Source organism: Rhineura floridana, chromosome 7 (assembly GCF_030035675.1).
Source record: "Rhineura floridana isolate rRhiFlo1 chromosome 7, rRhiFlo1.hap2, whole genome shotgun sequence".
NCBI classification, from domain to species: domain Eukaryota; kingdom Metazoa; phylum Chordata; class Lepidosauria; order Squamata; family Rhineuridae; genus Rhineura; species Rhineura floridana.
In genome coordinates, this window is record NC_084486.1 from 154,744,965 (window position 1) to 154,755,440 (window position 10,476).

A 10,476-nucleotide genomic window follows, 5' to 3' on the forward strand; every position below is an offset into this window, starting at 1 on the left:
TTCTGCAGATGCAGCAGGCAAGCAGACTGAAATTCTTCATTTTTCCAGGACAACTGTGGTGTCCCTCATTGGCTAAGAACAATGGAAGGTGGGAATTAAGGTTGCCGGGTCAGAAGCATCCCAAACCCTGACATTTCAGGGGCGGGCTGGAGGGAGTATTCCTGAGTGATGTCAGAGGGTGCACCTGAGTGATGTCAGAGGGATGGGCCTAGTGCTGTCATTAAGCATGATACATTAAGCATCAATCACAGTTGTTTAGAGCATACAAGAGGAAAAAAGAATTTCTCTGATTGGAAATTAAGATAGAAATCTTAGCTAAAATATGGAGCCCGGGTAGGGAACATTTAATCTAGCCCATTTGCTTTCAGCAAGAAGGGTTTAAGTGCCCCAGGCCAGGCCAGTCACCAGAAGGCCATTGTAGGAAGAAAGGAGCCTAGTGTTGTGGAGATGTTAGATGGAAACACTCAGGAGTGAAGATGGATGCCACTGAAGGCTGCAATTCTAAACACACTTACGAAGCGCAATAGAACTCAACAGGACTTACTTCTGAGTAGATATGATTTGGATTGTGCTGTTGGTAAAGTTTGCCGAGGGATCCTCTGCAAAGACATCCATATCCAAATAGGGTTGGCAGCCCCCTGCCTGGAATGCCCTGCCCGTACCTTTCAACATGACTGCTCCAAACTTCTTTATATATTTGACCCTTCCCTGCAGAAAGATCTGAGAAATGAGTAAGAGTAAGAAGATTCTCTATCCTTTTCTGTCTACTTTGTGGGCTGCTATAAACAGCCAACCCAATTCCATTGAGTAATAATTGAAAGTGAGAAAACAGAAATGGTTTGGTCTAACTTCACAGGCAGCAGCTGGAACAATTGTAGCCACACTTCCAAATATGTGAATTCTCTTCACCACTACTGGGCAAAAAACAAACCGCCATGCAACCAACAAGGTGCATCATCAATGGGTTTGAGGGGGTTGAGCTGAGCGCATGGAACCACTGCTGTTGCTTCTATGGATGTAGGGGAGTGAGGTTAAAGCTAAATGAAATGCAAACAGAAAAAGAAAAACAAAAGACAATGATGATTTCCTAAATGCAATACCATACCAACCACAACAAGATTCCTATGAGTAAGGCGGACAACTCAGCATCCCACAACCAGTCAAGATTCATACTGAAAACCAAAACTAAAAATACCCTGGCACCCAGTCAGCCAAAATCACAGAAATCTCCATGCAGCACAACCTGACCCGGGGGCTGCAGTTAGTGCAGAATGCTGCGGCACAATTGCTGACATGAGTGATACCCTATCAGCACATGATACCTCTGCTCTGAAATCTGCACTGGTTGCTGATTCGCTATCAGGCAAAGTTCAAGGTGTGCTTTCCATGTTATGGGTGCCACATAGTACTTGTTCTGCTCTTGCAAGAAATCAGTCCTTTTGTGTGGTAGGACCTGCGCTTTGGAACTCCTTGCCTATTGACATTAGGCAGACACCTCTTTTCAGCACCTGCTAAAATTATTTTTCTTGAGGCAAGCCTATCCAGGTATGTAGAAGCTATTGTATTTTTACATCTGTTTTTAACTCATTGTTGGTTTTATTATTTTGAATGTTTTTAAATAACTGTCTGTTTTTGCCAATAATTTTATTGTTTTAATTCTTTCTGTAAACCGCTTTGAGATTTTTTACAATAAAGCGGTATATAAATGTTGTAAATACAATACATAAATAAATTTTGGAGTCACTGTGGCCCTTGAGTCTCTTCCCACTTTTAGGAACAAAGGCATCTGTCTTATACTGACTCAGGCCATTTGATACCATCTAGCTCAGTACTGATGACATGGACTAGCACTGGCTCTCCAGGATGCAATGAGCTACAGCCTACAACCCTTCCCGTTTAAAAAAGTATCTTTTAAAATTGTTCTTTTTAATTCACTCTTGCACATCATACCTAGGGCAGATCCACACCATCCATTTAAAGCACATTCAACACACATTTGAAGCACATGAATCACACCACAGAGTCATGGGAACTGAAGGGTGGTGGGAACTATAACTGTGAGGGGGAAACTACACTTCCCAGGATTCTTTAGGGGAAGTAATGCACCTTAAATGCAAGTTGGATGTCCTTTAAATGTATTGTGTGGATCTACTTAATAAATTTTGTCTCCATGTAAATTGTTTTAATTATTTTTTCAAAATGGAAATGAGCTTTAAAGTGTAGTGGGTGACCATGGGCTACTCCCCATCTCTCAGCCTATCTGCCCTTCAGGATGAAAACAATGGAGAACTATGACCACCCCAAGGAAGAAGGGCACACTTAAAATGAAGAGGACAAAATAATCTACAACCATAGTGTGAAATCAAATACTTATTGGGACACAGTATGAAGAAATATTTAAATAAGCATGACTATCAAATATTTATTATTTACACAACCTGTAAATATATTTATAGTGCAATCCTATGTTTGTTTACACAGAAGCAAGTCCCAATGTATTCAATGGGGCTTACTGAAACAGGGAAACATCCAGAGAACTGCAACCTCAAGTGATAAGGAACTTGTTCTTTTAACAAGCCTTTTAAGTTGAGGCCTTATCCCAGTCAGTGTCTGTGTTGGAATTATTTTTTAATATGTTTTTAAACCTTTTCTTTTTTAAAAAAGATGTTTTTTAAAGCTGTTTAAAAATGTTTTTAAAGATGTTTTGTTTTAATATATTTTAAAATCTGTTTTCATGATGTTTTAAAGTGTTTTTAGTGCTTTTGTTTGCTGCCCTGGGCTCCTTCTGGGAAGAAGGGGGGGATATAAATCAAATAATAAATAAACAAATGAATAAATAAATACACAAACTTCATTCACCCAACCAAAAATTCAGAATCATGCCACTTTAAGCTGTTTTGTAACTGTTTATACTTGTTCTATGGTTATAGGATTTTAAAGGGATTTATTTCTTGTGAGCTGCCATGGTTTCCAATCACTAACCCTACCTCACAGGGTTGTTGGAAAGACTCCACACACACACACACACACACAGAGAGAGAGAGAGAGACAGAGAGAGAGAGCGCAGATGTAAAAATACATCCCATATAATAGTTTATTGTCAAACCAGTTGGTCATTGCAGAACATTAAAAAAATCAGTATTAGTTTCCTACATAATAAAAACTGTTATACCTAAGTAAGCCCTGCCTAATTGCTTTAAAATAGGATTGGAGGGGGAAAGATTTACAACACAAACACAGTTCTTTGCTATGTTCGCTCAAAGGTCCCATTAATTTACAGCACAATCCTAACCATGTCTACTTAAAACTAAGTCCTATTGAATTCAATGGGGTTTACTCTAGGTACATGGGATTAGCATTGCAGCTTTACTCCCAGAAAAGCAAGTATTGGATTAAAGCTTTCATATTGGGAAGGTTTTCAAAACACTGTCCTGTTCAACAGTCCAGGGTTTGACTCTTGCACACAAGAGGAAATAAATCCCGAAAGCTATATACTTACTCAATTTATGAGATTTTCAGATAAACAGGGAAAATCCCACCACTTTCTGTCGTTGCAATGAGGTCTAGGCACTTCCTGGAGGTCAACAAATCACAACCCTGGCTTCACTTATTGGCTACAATCCTGAAAGGGCAGGGTTAGAGTTATGAGCTGCTATAATAGATCTGTTAAACAGATTTAACAGTTGTGGGGGCTGCTGACAGTTTGGTGTATATCTCGGGAACTAGACCACCTAGAAACTTTTTCTTTTAAATTGAAGCTGAGAGTCTGGAGAGCAAGGTGAGTCACCCGGAGACCTGAAGAGGATCCCCCAAAGCCAGAGTATCCGGCCAAAAACCAGACATCTGGTAACCCTACTGGGGACCAGCAAAATAAAACCACGGGCCTGCTAGCCTGGCACAGTCAAAAGTTTGGGGGGGGAGACAGAGAGAGGGGGGAAGCAGCCCCTCTGCCTCATTGAAGCAAGCCTGCTCAGCCCAGTCTCCTTTTCCCACACCAGAAGCTCCTGACTCTGCCCAGCCTCAGCCCCATCACCCCCTTGCCTTGGGTCAAAAGGCAGGAGTGCAGCCAGATCTGCACTTTCTGGTTCAAGAGAGGGCAGTGGTTGTTTGCCAGGCATCCAAAGTACTCCAGGACTGTTAAAGGAGCACCAAAACAGCTGGGGAGGGCTGTCCTCCTGTATAGGGGGCAGCCGTAGGAGGCCCCGGCCAGGGCTCCCACCAGCCCCCCCCCGGGCTCGATTGAAAATCAGGCTGCATCGCCTAGGCACAGGAAGGCTTGTCTTTCTGTGGCACAAAGATCCATTTGCAGAACTCCAGAGAACACTGGCAGCCTTTAAAGCTCCACGAGCTAGAGGGAGCCCCAGCTGATGAAGCGTCAAGGCGAGTTAAGCAGCAGAGCGAGTTCGGCAGCAGGGCAAGGAGGCCAGGGCCCCCCACTCTGCCCGTCTGTTCCCTGACCTCAACTAAACCGCAGTCTCCAACCCATTGACGTAATAAACCTTAAACAAAACTATGCAGGTAAGAAGCCAGCAGGGGTGTGGGGGCTTTCCAGTGTTTTGCACCGCCTGCAGCATGTACGACTATCTGCCTGTTGGACAGAAGTCGTGGGTGTGCTCTCGGTGCAATGAGCTCCTGGCTCTCCGGGAACGACTTCATTTCCTTGAGGCCAAGGTGGCGGACCTGGAAAAGCTGAGAGAGGCAGAGAGGTGTGTGGAGGAGGCCTTCAGGGACGTTATAGCTGTGTCCCACTCCAACGATGATAGCTCTCCTGCTATCATGGAGAACGATGGTCTCAGGGAAGGACAGCATCCAGCTGAGGAAGAGGGAAACGATCCCTTAGAAGGGACCCATTCCTTGGGGGATGAGCAGCTATCCTCTCGTGCCGAGGATATATCTCCAGGGGGTGGAGGGATCCTTGTAGTGGGTGATTCGATCATTAGGAACATAGACAGTGGGGTGTGTGATGGGCGTGTAGACCGCAAGGTGTTTTGCCTGCCTGGTGCGAAGGTTGCGGATATCGCCCGTTGTTTAGATAGTTTGGTAGACAGTGCTGGGAAGGAGTCAGTGGTCGTGGTGCACGTTGGCACCAACGACATGGGGAAATGCAGCCGTGAGGTCCTGGAAGCAAAATTTAGGTTGCTAGGTAGGATGCTGAAAGCCAGGACCTCCAAGGTGGCTTTCTCTGAAATGCTACCGGTTCCACACGCAGGACCAGCCAGACAGGCCCAGCTTCGCAGTCTCAATGCGTGGATGAGACGATGGTGTCAGGTGGAAGGGTTTCAATTTGTTAGGCACTGGGGAACATTTTGGGACAAGCCGGGCCTGTACAAAAGGGACGGGCTCCACTTGAACCAGAATGGAACCAGACTGCTGGCACTTAAAATTAAAAAGGTAGCAGAGCAGCTTTTAAACTGACTGAGGGGGGAAACCCGACAGGAGCTGAGAAAGGTCCGGTTCGGAATAAACCTCCCCCCTGGGATAAAAACCAAATAAATGATGAAATTTTAAAAGGGGTAGGCCTAGAAGTAGACATTGTGAGAGCAGGGGCACAGGATATAAATTCAGAAGAGCAAAATTACCACAGGCCTAACCACAAGTGCCAAAGACACTTGAAGAGAGACACTGCTTACAAGTGCCTGTACGCTAATGCTAGGAGCCTCCGAACCAAGATGGGAGAACTGGAGTGCTTGGTCTTAGAGAAGAGCATTGATATAGTGAGCATAACCGAGACCTGGTGGAATGGAGAAAACCAGTGGGATACGGTTATCCCTGGATATAAACTATATCGGAAGGACAGGGAAGGACGTATTGGTGGCGGAGTCGCTCTATACGTGAAAGAAGGCATTGAATCCAGCAAGCTCGAAACCCCAAAAGAGGCAGACTCCTCCACAGAATCATTGTGGGTGGTGATACCGTGCCCCAGGAGGGACTTAATACTGGGAACAATCTATCGTCCCCCTGATCAAAATGCTCAGGGAGACCTTGAGATGAGATATGAAATTGAGGAAGCATCCAAACTAGGAAATGTGGTAGTAATGGGTGACTTCAACTACCCGGACATAGACTGGCTGCATATGTGTTCCAGTCATGACAAAGAAACAAAGTTTCTAGATATTCTAAATGACTATTCCCTAGACCAGTTGGTCATGGAACCGACCAGAGGGACGGCAACCCTGGACTTAATCCTCAGTGGGGACCGGGACCTGGTGCGAGATGTAAGTGTTGTTGAACCGATTGGGAGCAGTGACCACAGTGCTATTAAATTAAACATACATGTAACTGGCCAATTGCCAAGAAAATCCAACACGGTCACATTTGACTTCAAAAGAGGAAACTTCACAAAAATGAGGGGATTGGTAAAAAGAAAGCTGAAAAACAAAGTCCAGAGGGTCACATCACTCGAAAATGCTTGGAAGTTGTTTAAAAACACTATATTAGAAGCTCAACTGGAGTGCATACCGCAGATCAGAAAAGGTACCGCCAGGGCCAAGAAGATGCCAGCATGGTTAACGAGCAAAGTCAAGGAAGCTCTTAGAGGCAAAAAGTCTTCCTTCAGAAAATGGAAGTCTTGTCTGAATGAAGAAAATAAAAAAGAACACAAACTCTGGCAAAAGAAATGCAAGAAGACAATAAGGGATGCTAAAAAAGAATTTGAGGAGCACATTGCTAAGAACATAAAAACCAACAACAAAAAATTCTATAAATACATTCAAAGCAGGAGACCATCTAGGGAGACAATTGGACCCTTGGATGATAAGGGAGTCAAAGGTGTACTAAAGAACGATAAGGAGATTGCAGAGAAGCTAAATGAATTCTTTGCATCTGTCTTCACAGTGGAAGATATAGGGCAGATCCCTGAACCTGAACTAACATTTGCAGGAAGGGATTCTGAGGAACTGAGACAAATAGTGGTAACGAGAGAGGAAGTTCTAGGCTTAATGGACAATATAAAAACTGACAAATCACCGGGCCCGGATGGCATCCACCCGAGAGTTCTCAAAGAACTCAAAGGTGAAATTGCTGATCTGCTAACTAAAATATGTAACTTGTCCCTCGGGTCCTCCTCCGTGCCTGAGGACTGGAAAGTGGCAAATGTAACGCCAATCTTCAAAAAGGGATCCAGAGGGGATCCCGGAAATTACAGGTCAGTTAGCTTAACTTCTGTCCCTGGAAAACTGGTAGAAAGTATTATTAAAGCTAGATTAACTAAGCACATAGAAGAACAAGCCTTGCTGAAGCAGAGCCAGCATGGCTTCTGCAAGGGAAAGTCCTGTCTCAGTAACCTATTAGAATTCTTTGAGAGTGTCAACAAGCATATAGATAGAGGTGATCCAGTGGACATAGTGTACTTAGACTTTCAAAAAGCGTTTGACAAGGTACCTCACCAAAGGCTTCTGAGGAAGCTTAGCAGTCATGGAATAAGAGGAGAGGTCCTCTTGTGGATAAGGAATTGGTTAAGAAGCAGAAAGCAGAGAGTAGGAATAAACGGACAGTTCTCCCAATGGAGGGCTGTAGAAAGTGGAGTCCCTCAAGGATCGGTATTGGGACCTGTACTTTTCAACTTGTTCATTAATGACCTAGAATTAGGAGTGAGAAGTGAAGTGGCCAAGTTTGCTGACGACACTAAATTGTTCAGGGTTGTTAAAACAAAAAGGGATTGCGAAGAGCTCCAAAAAGACCTCTCCAAACTGAGTGAATGGGCAGAAAAATGGCAAATGCAATTCAATATAAACAAGTGTAAAATTATGCATATTGGAGCAAAAAATCTGAATTTCACATATACGCTCATGGGGTCTGAACTGGCGGTGACCGACCAGGAGAGAGACCTCGGGGTTGTAGTGGACAGCACGATGAAAATGTCGACCCAGTGTGCGGCAGCTGTGAAAAAGGCAAATTCCATGCTAGCGATAATTAGGAAAGGTATTGAAAATAAAACAGCCGATATCATAATGCCGTTGTATAAATCTATGGTGCGGCCGCATTTGGAATACTGTGTACAGTTCTGGTCACCTCATCTCAAAAAGGATATTATAGAGTTGGAAAAGGTTCAGAAGAGGGCAACCAGAATGATCAAGGGGATGGAGCGACTCCCTTACGAGGAAAGGTTGCAGCATTTGGGGCTTTTTAGTTTAGAGAAAAGGCGGGTCAGAGGAGACATGATAGAAGTGTATAAAATTATGCATGGCATTGAGAGAGTAGATAGAGAAAAGTTCTGCTCCCTCTCTCATAATACTAGAACTCGTGGACATTCAAAGAAGCTGAATGTTGGAAGATTCAGGACAGACAAAAGGAAGTACTTCTTTACTCAGCGCATAGTTAAACTATGGAATTTGCTCCCACAAGATGCAGTCATGGCCACCAGCTTGGATGGCTTTAAAAGAAGATTAGACAAATTCATGGAGGACAGGGCTATCAATGGCTACTAGCCGTGATGGCTGTGCTGTGCCACCCTAGTCAGAGGCAGCATGCTTCTGAAAACCAGTTGCCGGAAGCCTCAGGAGGGGAGAGTGTTCTTGCACCCGGGTCCTGCTTGCGGGCTTCCCCCAGGCACCTGGTTGGCCACTGTGAGAACAGGATGCTGGACTAGATGGGCCACTGGCCTGATCCAGCAGGCTCTTCTTATGTTCTTATGTTCTTAAAGCAAAAAGGCAGACTTCTTTCCAGGACTCCAAGAATGAAGCGAGGAGACAGCTCAGTGACGTCTCTCCGCAGGGATCCAAGTACAACTTAGTTCAGAATGGGGCATTGCGCTGCAGCCCTTCCCCGCCACACCCCAGACCCATGAAGGAAGTTTGGCCTTTTCCACCGGCCTCCCCTGCTGGTTCGGGGTCAAGAAAGAGGAGCAAGGCTGCAGCCACATCAAACACATTAGAGCCCAAGGCCACCAGCAGCTGCCGTACAGCCCTGGCCACGTCAGTGGGTATTTGGGCAACTGTTGGGGTAGCCGCTGCATATGGAACAAGCAAGCAGGAAAGAGTGAGGTTGATGGCTCATGGCTCCTGATAACAGCCAGGTTCAGATGAACTCACCCAGCCTGAACTGAATCTTGCTGTTGCTGCTGCTGAGAATTAAAGGGAACCGAATAAAGATGTGCCTGAAAGGGTGCAAAAACTCCACTCGCCCAACTAGCCTGCCTGTCCTCCCTCCTTCAGTCAATCCCCCACTGCATAGACTTCAGATACCAGAGACAGCTCCCCAAAAGGGTGATGGACTTATGGCTCCAACAAGCAAAGGGATCCTGACTGTGAAGGCCATCAAGGCTGCAGCGCAAAGCCTAGAATGTCAGTGTCTGTCTGTGGAAGGAAGGGACTGGAAAGAGTTCTGGTGCTGGGCATTAGCCCACCTGCTGGGCATGGACCCTAAAGGGCCCCAGGTGCACTGCGATGGCATGTGGCCACTGAGAGTGGGGTGGCTCTGCCCTCTTCTGTCCTGGATAACACAGAATATCCGTGAGTCCCACCAAAGCGGACACCCACTCACCCTCCTGCACAAACAACCATCATGCATCTGGAGAAGACCCTCCGCGGCACAGGCCAGACCCATTTGCAGCGCCAAGGCCTCTAGCACCCTCTCCTGGCAGAGAAAAAAAGGTTCCTCGTGCACACAGGGACTGGAGGGGGGGATCTCCAAAGCCCAGCCGTCACCCTCATGGGATGAACCTGTCTTCTGCCTTGTTTAAGCTGAAGGAGCTGCTGCTCCCAAGGGTCCCCCCCCCCAAGCAGTCTAGGGAAAAACACCCTGGGGAAAAGGCCGGGGGGCGGTGGAAGGGCTCCTTGTGCCTGCCAGTTGAAAGTCCTGAGCCAAAGAGAGGCAGGGGCAGGGAGCAAAGCAGGCTAGGGCTCTGGGCCACCCACGTGGCAGAGGGTGCCTGTGCCTCTTGCTCACCTACCCTTGGGCTGAGCAGCTCCTACTGGAGGAGGGGGAGTTGTTGGGACAGCAGAATTCTGAAGAGGCCCAGGGGAGGAAGAGCCCTTCTTCCCCTGTGCAGAAGACAGTGCCAGGGAGTGGGGAAACTGGAGGGGGCCGGGGCCAGGACCAGCTGGCTGCTTCTCCTCTGAGCCCCCTTCACTGGCCACAACCTCCTCCTGACTCCAGTGTGGCAGCTGCTGCCAGCTGTGCTTCAGGTAAGCCTCTTTGGCTGGCCATGGCACGGCCTGGCATCCTTTGCCCTCTCTGCCTCCTGGGGTGGCCACCCTCCTCATATTCACAGCACCACTGGGGCACATTGGGCACCTCTGCTGAGGCAGGGTCACTATGCCAAGCCCCAGAGCATGAAGGAGAATAATGGCGGAAGCAGAAAGCCAGGAAGGGGGGCACCGCCCATTGTCGTTCGCTCATTGCCATCCATGCTCAGGACAGACTCCTTTCATCTTGGGGGTGGACAGAGAGTGAGGCAGAGGCGGAGGGCAGAAGAGTCGTCTGGAGACAGTATAAGCAGCAGAGCCACACATGGCGCAGACCAGCAAGTCACCCAAC